The sequence below is a fragment of the Leucoraja erinacea genome, chromosome 29 (assembly GCF_028641065.1).
Source record: "Leucoraja erinacea ecotype New England chromosome 29, Leri_hhj_1, whole genome shotgun sequence".
NCBI classification, from domain to species: Eukaryota; Metazoa; Chordata; class Chondrichthyes; order Rajiformes; family Rajidae; genus Leucoraja; species Leucoraja erinaceus.
The window spans coordinates 11,303,621-11,314,750 of NC_073405.1; positions in this window are offsets into that span (position 1 = coordinate 11,303,621).

Genomic DNA, 11,130 nt, shown 5'->3' on the forward strand with positions numbered 1-11,130 from the left:
GTATTATATGATGTTAATCCATCTTCCCATGCTGTCTTCTACCTCATTATATCCCAGTGATTAAATAATCACTGTCATTTGCAGGAACCACTCTCATAATGGTGAATTTAATATTCAATATTCTTGCTACTTCGTGGGAAATAATTTATTCTTTGGAATCTATTTAATTTGTTGACTGTCTTATCTACATGACTTCTCATTTTGTTCTTCCCTACAAGTTGAACCAGTCTTGATTATCAAAAGCTTTCCTAATTGAAAATAATAGCTTGCACCTTTAATTTTAAAGTTCCAGTATCAAATTTCCATTAAAGAGCCTCTTTGAAAGGAGCTCGTGATTTGTGATGATAAGTGTTTTTTTGTTAGATGTTAAGTGCTTAAAAAAAAATGGTGATATTGTGAATGGTAATATTTTTGCTTTGATCCCATGTGCTTGTTTGGGAATGTAGCACAATTTATAACATATGTAAATTGCTGAATTAACCAATGATGCAACTGTTTTGAGCCAGGCGTAAATTGAAAATACATCAAATCTTTCCGGCAAAATGTTCACATTTTACAATGTCTGTTATTTTCCACTGTTATATGGTATTTTGTCCTGCCACAGTGTTCCCTTGGTTACAAATTTGCTGTTCTCTGCATATCTGGTTGTTATCTTGTTTCCTAATTGCAATCAATTTCTTGTTGCTTCGCACAGCAGTACCAAGGTGGATGCATAGCAGTTGGCAGTTAACTGTGATTGTAGAAGATTAATGTTAAATGAATGAGTGCAGGTGTCCTTTTGGCTGTAGCACATCCCTGTTTTCTGATGACCCAATTTGTTTTCACTCAGCAGCAATTAGAGTCATGGTCATACAGCATGGAATAACCTTTGGCCCAATTCACCCATGCCAACCAAGATACCCGATATAAGATAGTCCCATTTCCATGAATTTGGCCCATATTCCTCTCCATGCACCTGTCCAAATTACCAGTCAAAAAGTCACAACATAGGATGTATTTCCAGCAACAGCTGAGGAAGCACAATCTGCCGCAGGCAATGATGGTCCAATTCTATACAGCCATCGTAGAGTCTGTCCTCACCTTCTCCATCATGGTCTGGTTTAGCACGAACTGTACACGGAAGGGCCAGGAAGCGAGCGGGTAAGATCATCTCTGACCCCTCTCACCCTGGCCATGAACTCTTTGAATCACTTCCCTCTGGAAGTGACTCAAAGCTGCCACAGCCAGACAGAATAAAACAGCTTTTTTTTCCACGAGTAGTAGCTCTACTCAGTAACCAAAAATATGTAACTTTCATTTGTCTGGTATTTTATTTAATTCACATGTTTAATCGATAATGTTTTATGTGTCATTCCTAACCGTCACTATATGTCATGTTGTCACTTGTGGGCGGAGCACCAAGGCAAATTCCTTGTATGTGAATACTTGGCCAATAAACTTATTCATTCAAATGTATTAAAAATGCACCTGCCTCAACTACAGTGCCCTCCATAATGTTTGGGCCAAAGACCCATCATTTATTTATTTGCCTCTGTACACAATTTAAGATTTGTAATAGAAAAAAATCACATGTGGTTAAAGTGCACACTGTCAGATTTTAATAAAGGCCATGTTTATGCATTTTGGTGTCACCATGTAGAAATTACAGCAGTGTTTATACCTGGTCCCCCAATTTCAGGGCACCATAATGTTTGGGACACAGCAATGTCATGTAAATCAAAGTAGTCATGTTTAGTGTTTTGTTGCATATCCTTTGCACGCAATGACTGCTTGAAGTCTGTGATTCATGGACACCAGTTGCTGGGTATCTTCTCTGGTGATGCTCTGCCAGGCCTGTATTGCAGCCATCTTTAGCTTATGCTTGTTTTGGGGACTAGTCCCCTTCAGTTTTCTCTTCAGCATATAAAAGGTATGCAAAAATTGGATTCAAATCGGGTGATTGACTTGGCCACTCAAGGAATTGACCATTTTTTAGCTTTGTAAAACTAATTTTTGGCTTTAGCAGTATGTTTCGGATCATTGTCTTGCTGTAGAATGAACTGCCGACCAATGAGTTTTGAGGCATTTGTTCGAACTTGAGCAGATAGGATGTATCTATACAATTCAGAATTAATTATGCTACTACCATCCGCAGTTGTGTCATCAATGAAGATAAGTGAGCCAGTACCTTCAGCAGCCATACATGCCCAGGCCATAACACCCCAACCACAGTGTTTCACAGATGAGGTGGTATCCTTTGGATTTTGGGCAGTTCCTTCCCTCCTCCACACTTTGCTTTTGCCATCACTCTGATATGTTAATCTTCGTCTCATCTGTCCACAAGACCTTTTTCCAGAACTCTGATTGCTCATTTAAGTGCTTCTGGGCAAACTGTAACCTAATTTTGCGGCTAACCAGTGGTTTGCTTCTTGGAGTGTAGCCTTTGTATTTCTGTTCATGAAGTCTTTTGCGAACAGTGGCCATTGAAAAATCCACACCTGACTCCTGAAAAGTGTTTCTAATCTGTCGGACAGATGTTTGGTGATTTTTCTTTATTAATGAGAAAATGCTCCTGCCATCAGCTGTGGAGGTCTTCCTTGGCCTGGCAGTCCCTTTGTGATCAGTAAGCTCACTAGTGCGATCTTTCTTCTTAATGATGTTCCAAACATTTGATTTTGGTAAGTCTAAAGTTTGGCTGATGTCTCTAACAGTTTTATTCTTGTTTCTGTTTCATAATGGTTTATTTGCCTTGCATTGGCACAACTTTGGTCCTCGTTGATAAACGGCAATAAAAGTTTCCAAAGGTGATGGAAAGACTGGAGGAAAGACTAGGTACTGCGAGCTCTCTTATACCTGCATTAAGGAGGCATTTAAACACACCTGAGCAATTTCAAACGCCTGCGAAGCCATGTGTCCCAAACATTACGGTGCCCTGAAATGACGGGGGGGGGGGGCTAAGTAAAAACACTGCTGTAATTTCTATATGGTGAGAAACAAAATTGTATAGAAAATTACCTTTATTAAAATCTCACATGTGATTTTTTTCTATTACAGATCTGCCTCTGTACTCCACTATTGTGGAGTACAGAGGCAAATAAATAAATGACGGGCCTTTGTCCCAAACATTATGGAGGGCACTATACCTCCTCTGGCAGATCGCTCCATATAACCACCCACCCTCTGAGTGGAAAAAGTTGCCCCTCACATTTCTTTTAAATCTTGGCCTGCTCAACTTAAACTTATGTCCTCTAGTTTTTGATTCCCCTACCCTGGGTAAAAGTCTCTGCAATCACCCTTTCCATTCCCCTCGTGGTTTTATGCACCTATAAAATCACCGCTCTAAAATCAGCCTCCTGTGCTCCAAGGAATAAATCCTAGCTTGCCAGACATAGTTATTGTTAACCTCAGAATTATCTGAAACATCTCTGAAAGCAGCAAATTTACTAATTGTTGGCAAGACTATTGCATTTTGAATAGTGGTTTGCAGAAACAGGCCAACATTTTATGGAGAGCTGGCTTCAGCCTACTGGCCAATTTTCTGAAGTAAATGGCTTCAAGCCTTCGTGTGGCACTGAAACATACAGGTTAGTAAAGTTTTAGAAATATTAGAATAATTTACATCTCACCATTCAATGTTTGGAATAATGGCACAATGAGCTGCCCTGAGTATAACATATTTTTCAAAAACAAAAGCATTTAATGTTCCAATGTGTAATGTTAAAAGCACAAAACAAAACTGAATTCCATTTCTGAGAAGTGGCATGAATAGGTTTTAAGAGACCAATGAAATATGGGAAATACAATAGAAGTGAACTTGAGCATGAAGCTCAGGCATGGGGTGGGACTTGATAGCAGAGTTTTAAGTTAACCATGCCTCTTCCAATAATCTCTTGGTCAGGAAATAATTTTAATGGGCAAAACTGGGGGCAATCCGGGCATTGACAAAGATTTCAACAGCAGGTAGGTTGAGTTCAGAGTGGAAATGCATTTTACAGAAATCTTTGTGATGGAGAGTATGTGGGCACAGGCTCAATATGAACTGAAATGTGATACAAATAACTTTTAACTTATCTTCCCTGGAGATTACAGAATTCTGATGAAGTCTGTTTTTCATTTGATATTTCCTGAATACAAATTGTCCATTGCTGTATTACTGTTCTTTAAACAGCTTGTGTTGTGGACTTGCCCATTCGTTCTTCCAGGCTCAGCTACTAAAGCCAGCTTCTCAGAAGTTTGGGTGGTATTATTGTTTTGTATACCTGAACCACTTTTATGATTGCTTTATTTCATTAACCTTTTGTTTTCAGAACTGGAGAACCTTGAGTGTATCATTTTTCTCTGTTTTTCTAAATTGTTCTTGTCTTTTTGTTTTGCACATAACCTCCTGTTCCACAAGTATTTTAACCAATTCTTTGTACTCAGCTGCCTCAAATCAATTGCTCCTGACCACCCACTGTAAAATGTCTTTGCAAATTGCTGATTTATGCACCGGTTTGATACAAGGAATAATTGGTTCTCTAATTTTGGTTCCTAGCACTGACCATTTTACAGAAAATAAATTCTAAAATCAATCTATTTTTAACAAAAACGATGAGTAAGTGGGGTGTAATGAGTATGTGGCCAGACGATCTAGGGTGACGGAGGAACTGAAGGAAATTCACAGTAGGCAGGAAATGGTGTTGGGTAGACTGAAGGCTGATAAATCCCATGGGCCTGATGGTCTGCATCCTAGGGTATTTAAGGAAGTGGCTCTAGAAATCGTGGACGCATTGGTGATCATGATCATATTCCAAGTTCTATATATTCAGGATCAGTCCCTGTGGATTGGAGGGGGTAGCTAATGTCCCACTTTTTAAGAAAGGCAGTAGAGAGAAAAAGCGATTATAAACCAGTTAGCCTGACATCGGTGGTGGGGAAGATGCTGGAGTCAATTATAAAAGATGAAATAGCGGCACATTTGGAAAGCGGTAACAGGTTTGGTCTGAGTCAGCATGGATTTGCGATGGGGAAATCATGCTTGACTAATCCTGAATTCTTTGAGGATGCAACTAGGAAAATGGACAAGGGAGAGCCAGTGGATGTAGTGTACCTGGACTTTCAGAAAGCATTTGATAAGGTCCCACATAGGAGATTAGTGGGCAAATTTAGAGCACATGGTATTAGGGATAGGTAATGATATGGATAGTAAATTGGTTGGCAGACAGGAAACAAAGAGTAGGGATTAACGGGTACCTTTCAGAATGGCAGGCAGTGACTAGTGGGGTACCTCGGGGCTCGGTGCTGGGACCGCAGCTATTTACAATGTACATCAATGGTTTAGATGAGGGATACCAAGTAACATTTGCATTTTGTAGATGACACAGAGTTGAGTGGTAGTATGAACTGCAAAGTTGGGTGGCAGTATGAACTGAGGAGGATGCAGGGTGACTTGGGCAGGTTGTGTGAGTGGGCGGATGCATGGCAGATGCAGTTTAATGTGGATAAATGTGAGGTTATCCACTTTGGTGGCAAAAGCAAGAAGGCAGATTATTATCTGGATAGTGTCAAGTTGGGAAAAGGGGAAGTACAAAGAGATCTGTGGGTCCTTGTTCATCACTCACTGATGTCATCAGGTGGCAATAGTATGGTAATTCAATTGATGCATGTGATAATAAATGTAACTTGAAAGTAAGCATGCAGGTACAGCAGGCAGTGAAGAAAGCTTTTGGCATGTTGGCCTTCATAACAAGGGGAGGAGTATAAAAGCAGAGGTCCTTCTGCAGTTGTACAGGGCCCTAGTGAGACCACACCTGGAGTATCATGTGCAGTTTTGGTCTCCAAATTTGAGGAAGGACATTCTTGCTATTGAGGGAGTGCAGCATAGGTTCACGAGGTTAATTCCCGGGATGGCAGGACTGTCATATGTTGATAGAATGGAGTGGCTGGGCTTGTATACTCTGGAATTTAGAAGGATGAGAGGGTATTTTATTGAAACATAAGATTGTTAAGGGGTTGGACATGCTAGAGGCAGGAAACATGTTCCCGATGTAGTGGAGTCCAGAACCAGGGGTCACAGTTTAAGGATAAGGGGTAGGCCATTTAGAATGGAGATGAGGAAAAACTTTTTCATCCAAAGAGTTGTGAATCTGTGGAATTCTCTGCCTCAGTGGCAGTGGAGGCCAATTCTCTGGATGCTTTCAAGAGAGATAGATAGAGCTTTTAAAGATAGCGGAGTTAGGGGATATGCTGAAAAGGCAGGAGCGGGGTACAGATTGTTGATTACTGATCATCACAAATCATGACACCTGTTCCATGTAATACACCAATGTGTCAACATGGTAATGGATGCTGTATTGCATTTAATATGACAGCATATCTTTCACCAAAATGCATGTTGACCATGTGCATGGGATTTCTGTAAAACCATCCTTATCGACAGTGAAGACACGAAGGACTGCAAATGCTGGTTTACCAAAAATACAAAAGTGCTGGAGCAACTCTGGTCGGGCAGCATCAAAAGCAGGTGATGTTTCAGGTTGGGACCCTTCAGATAGCTCCTGCTCCTAACTTGGGTACTGACGTTCAATATTGTGCAATGTGACTTGTTGTCCGTACTCCTGCATGATTCACTGATTTTGGCCCCACACCTGGACACTGAAATGCATTTTAGTCCCAATATTAATCTGCTAGCAAACGTCGTGTGCAAAGTGATGATTTTACAATTTTATATCCCGCCGTACACACAACTCTATAATCCTTTCAAAGTCGAATACACTTCCTGATTGCTGCTTTTCAGCAAGAAATTAAAATTTGTGTTAAACAGTCTGTGAAGAGTACAATGGTGACCTTCTTCATGGATGGCAGACTATGATGTGTAAATATGTCCAGCCTATAATGACTGAATAACCAAGTGCAATGGTTTCTTGAATACCTCTGACAGTATGGTTCTTGACCTGCATGAGGTTGCAGTTGTGGCTTGTGGCATATTTCAAAGGGGATATCTGTACTGAAATGCATGTTTCTGAACTCAGTATCTTGCCATTGTTAACTGTGTGCGCACCCTCGGTATTTTTTTTTAAAGGTTTTTAGTGTGTATAACAGTCCTCGTCAATATGGATCTGGCATGACCAGTGGTGTCCAAAATGTTTGTGGGTAATAGAAATATTATTGGAGAAAGGACCCAATGACCAATTTCTTCAAGTTTTAGTTTGTAATGTTCCCATTGAATCCTTGGACTTTTACGTTACATGTCTGAGACAATGGATCAGCAGTAGAGGTGCTGTCTTACAATGCCAGAAGCCAGGGTTTGATTCTAATTATGGATGCTGTCTATATGGAGTTTGTAAGTACTCTCTGTGCTTTATCTCTTTTTTTTTTTCTACAAGTACAGGTTTGTAGGTTAATTGGCTCCTGTTGATTGTAAATTGACCCGAGAGTGCAGGATAATGTTAGTGCCTGGGCCGAAGGGCCTGTTTGCACACTATCTCCAAACTAGACTGCCCAATTGTAAACTACTCCAGTAACCTGTGATTGTAACCCATTTGCGCAGTATTACAGTATTAAACTAGAATCAGGCCAACAATTATTTTTAGGTAGACAAAAATGCTGGAGAAACTCAGCGGGTGCAGCAGCATCTATGGAGCGAAGGAAATAGGCAACGTTTCGGGCCGAAACCCTTCTTCAGACAATTATTTTAATTTTAATTACTATTAAGGATAAAGTTCAGGTTATATGCCAGGTTGTTTATAAAACCATTTCATGCTATGGACCAAATATATAGTTTACACCCATTTTTTCATTATTGCATGTACAGGAAGCCAAATGCACCGACAGGTCTTAAGGTTAGTACTCTGAATTGTTCATCATTAAGGCAAGAGTGCTAAATATCTTTTTGGTTATGCAGAACACAAAATCCATATTAAAAAAGGCTGCAAATTGTCAACCGTTAGTTAATTGTCCCGTGTACCACAAAAAGCACTTTTTGTTGTGTGCTGTCCAGTCAGCAGAGAAACTATGCATGATTACAAGTGTGTAAGAAGGAACTGCTGTTGCTGGATAGACACAAAGCTGGAGTAACTCAGCGGGACAGGCAGCATCTCTGGAGAGAAGGAATGGGTGACATTTCGGGTCAAGACCTGAAATCAAGATCAGGCTGGTTAGGGAAAAGGGAAACGAGATATAGGTGTTGATGTGAAGAGATAACGAACAATGAATGAAAGATACGCAAAAAAGTAAAGATGATAAAGGAAACAGGCCATTGTAAGCTACTTGTAGGGTGAAAACGAGAAGTTAGTGCGACTTGGGTGGGGGAGTGATAGAGAGGGAATGCCAGGGCTACCTGAAGTGAGAGAAATCAATATTCATACTACTGGGCTGTAAGCTGCCCAAGCGAAATATGAGATGCTGTTCCTCCAATTTATGTTTAGCCTCACTCTGACAATGGAGGAGACCAATGACAGAAAGGTCTGTGTAGGAATGGGAAGGAGAATTAAAAGTGTCCAGCAACCGGGAGATCAGGAAGGTTCACACGGGCTGAGCAAAGGTGTTCCGCGAAATGATCGCCCAAACTAGGGTCTCGCCGATGTATAAGAGTCCACATCTTGAACAATGGATACAGTAGATGAGGTTGGAGGAGTTGCAAGTGAACCTCTGCCTAACCTGAAAGGAAGGTTGGGGTCCCTGGACAGAGTCGAGGGAGGATGTATAGTGACAGGTGTTGCATCTTCTGCGGTTGCAGGGGAAGGTACCTAGGGAGGCGGTGGTTTGTGTGGGAAGGGATGAGTTAACCAAGGATTTGCGGAGGGGACAGTCTCTGCGGAAGGCCGAAAGGGGTGGAGATGGGAAAATGTGGGTAGTGGTGGGGTCCCGTTGGAGGTGGTGGAAATTTTGGAGGATTATGTGTTGTATGTATGTGACAGCTGATGGAGTGGAAGGTAAGGACTAAGGGGACTCTGTCCTTTACAATCAAGTTGTCCACAATGTACAAATGCAAGATAAAGAGAATAATGTTTATTGCAAGATAAATTCAGTGATGTCTGATTACAGATAGTCTGAAGGTCTCCAATAAGGTAGATATGTCAGGACTGCTCTAGTTGGTGATAGGATGGTTCAGTTGCCTGATAATAGCTGGGAAGAAACTGTCCCTGAATCCAGAGATCTGTGTTTTCAAACTTCTGTACCTCTTGCCCAATGGGGGAGGGGAGAAGAGAGTGTCCGGGGTGAGACACATCCTTGATTACGCTGGTAGCCTTGTCGACGCAACGTGAAGTGTAGACGGAGTCAATGGAAGGGAGGTTGGTTTGCGTGATGGTCTGGGCTTGTACCCAAGATTCTCTGCAATTTCTTGTGGTCTTGATTGGAGCTGTTCCCAAATCATGCTGTGATGCAACATGATAAGATGCTTTCGACGGTGCATCTGTTGAAGTCGGGAAGAGTTGGGAACGTGCCGAACTGCCTAAGCCTTTTAAGGGGTACATTGACAATGCCAAAGTAGAGATGGTTGCAAGCTTCAAGTTCTTGGGAGTAAATGTCACCAGCAACTTGTCCTGGACCAGCCACATCGAAGCAATGTGCCGAAAGCACACCAATGCCTCTTCTTCCTTAGAAGTGCTATGAAGTTCGACATGTCCCCAACAACTCTACCAACTTCCACAGATGTGTCATAGAACTGGTATTAGGCTTATTCGTGGATTAAAGTTGGATCCCAGCCTCTTGAGATTCGTGAAGTTATAAAATTTAAATCAATATACTAATTTATCATTATCTCTAATGCTACGTGGGTAATATATGTGAGAAAGCCCATAAACTTAAAGAATTTGTCAAAATGGTTTGTTTTCTAAAGCTGGAATCTATGCCCCAAAAAATTAGAAGTGCTTGTTCATTAACCCATTAAATGTGAATTTGACTAGATTCCTATATTGCATGCTGATTTAATCAAAAGGGCAGATCTCATCACAATCACACTTTATTAGCCAAGTATGTTTAGCAACATATGAGGAATTTCATTTGCCAAGTCAGTCATACAATAAAAAGCAACGGAACACACAAAATACATTTTAGCATAAACATCCACCACAGTGACTCCTCCACATTCCTCACTGTGATGGAATGTGATGGAAATCACCTGTGTTCATTTATGATAGAATACAGCATTTGAAAAGTAATGACTCTTATATAAGTTTAATGTTTTTTGTCCCAGATTCCCACAGAATTCATAGTGGATTCTGTGAAATCCCCCACATCTTCTTAAAGTACATGACTTAACATTCAAAGTAATTGGGAAAAGCTGGTGAAGTGATGAATATCATTTTTATTAAGATTTAACCTTGGGTGTTTAATTATTTCGCAATACCCAAGCTGTTTACAGAAATCAAGAGAAAGAGGAACCAATTCTTTGTATTTATGGGAAGAAAAATTACCACTTAATTTTAGCATGGTTGAAACAAAAAAGATGATCTTTGACTCATAAACAACAAAGCTTCTGATTTCTATGGTTTGTAGTATCTTGTAGACTGACAGATTGCTATGAAATGTCAAGAGTTCCATCAGTAATGATGCCACTACTACAATGGCAAAAGGTGAATTAGATATATTTATGGTCCATTCCTGTCTTAGGTATTATGGAACCATCTTTGAGAGCCACTTTGGAAACACTTTCCTCACCATTCCATCCATATTTCTTGTACACGATACTAAAATTCCTTGCCTGCATTTGTCTCGGAACACCATCATCAGACTGCAGTGATTCAAGGAGGAAGCTTGCTTGCTATTTATAAATAAATGCAGCTCTTGCCAAATATCAAGCAAACTCAACTTTTCTTTACTCTAAATACACACCAAGAATTGATTTTAACTACTTCACCCGATATTGTGGAATTACTCATAAGTTATAAGCTGGTTCTACAAGAAGAACTAAATGCATTCTATTGTTGCTGTTGGTTTTAGTTTTTTAATTTGTTGAAGAACTCAAATGAAATCAAGTGAAATATTATTCTACAGCCATCCGAAGGTGAAGGATTGGACATGACCAATCACTGAAATAAACTGAAAGCGTCTCCATCATGTGATGTGTTACTTCCAGAAGAACTTTGAGGTAAAGCTGTTCCACTTTGATTGAAAGATACAGCATGGCAACAGTCCCTTCGGTCCACTGAGTCCATGCCGACCATTGAT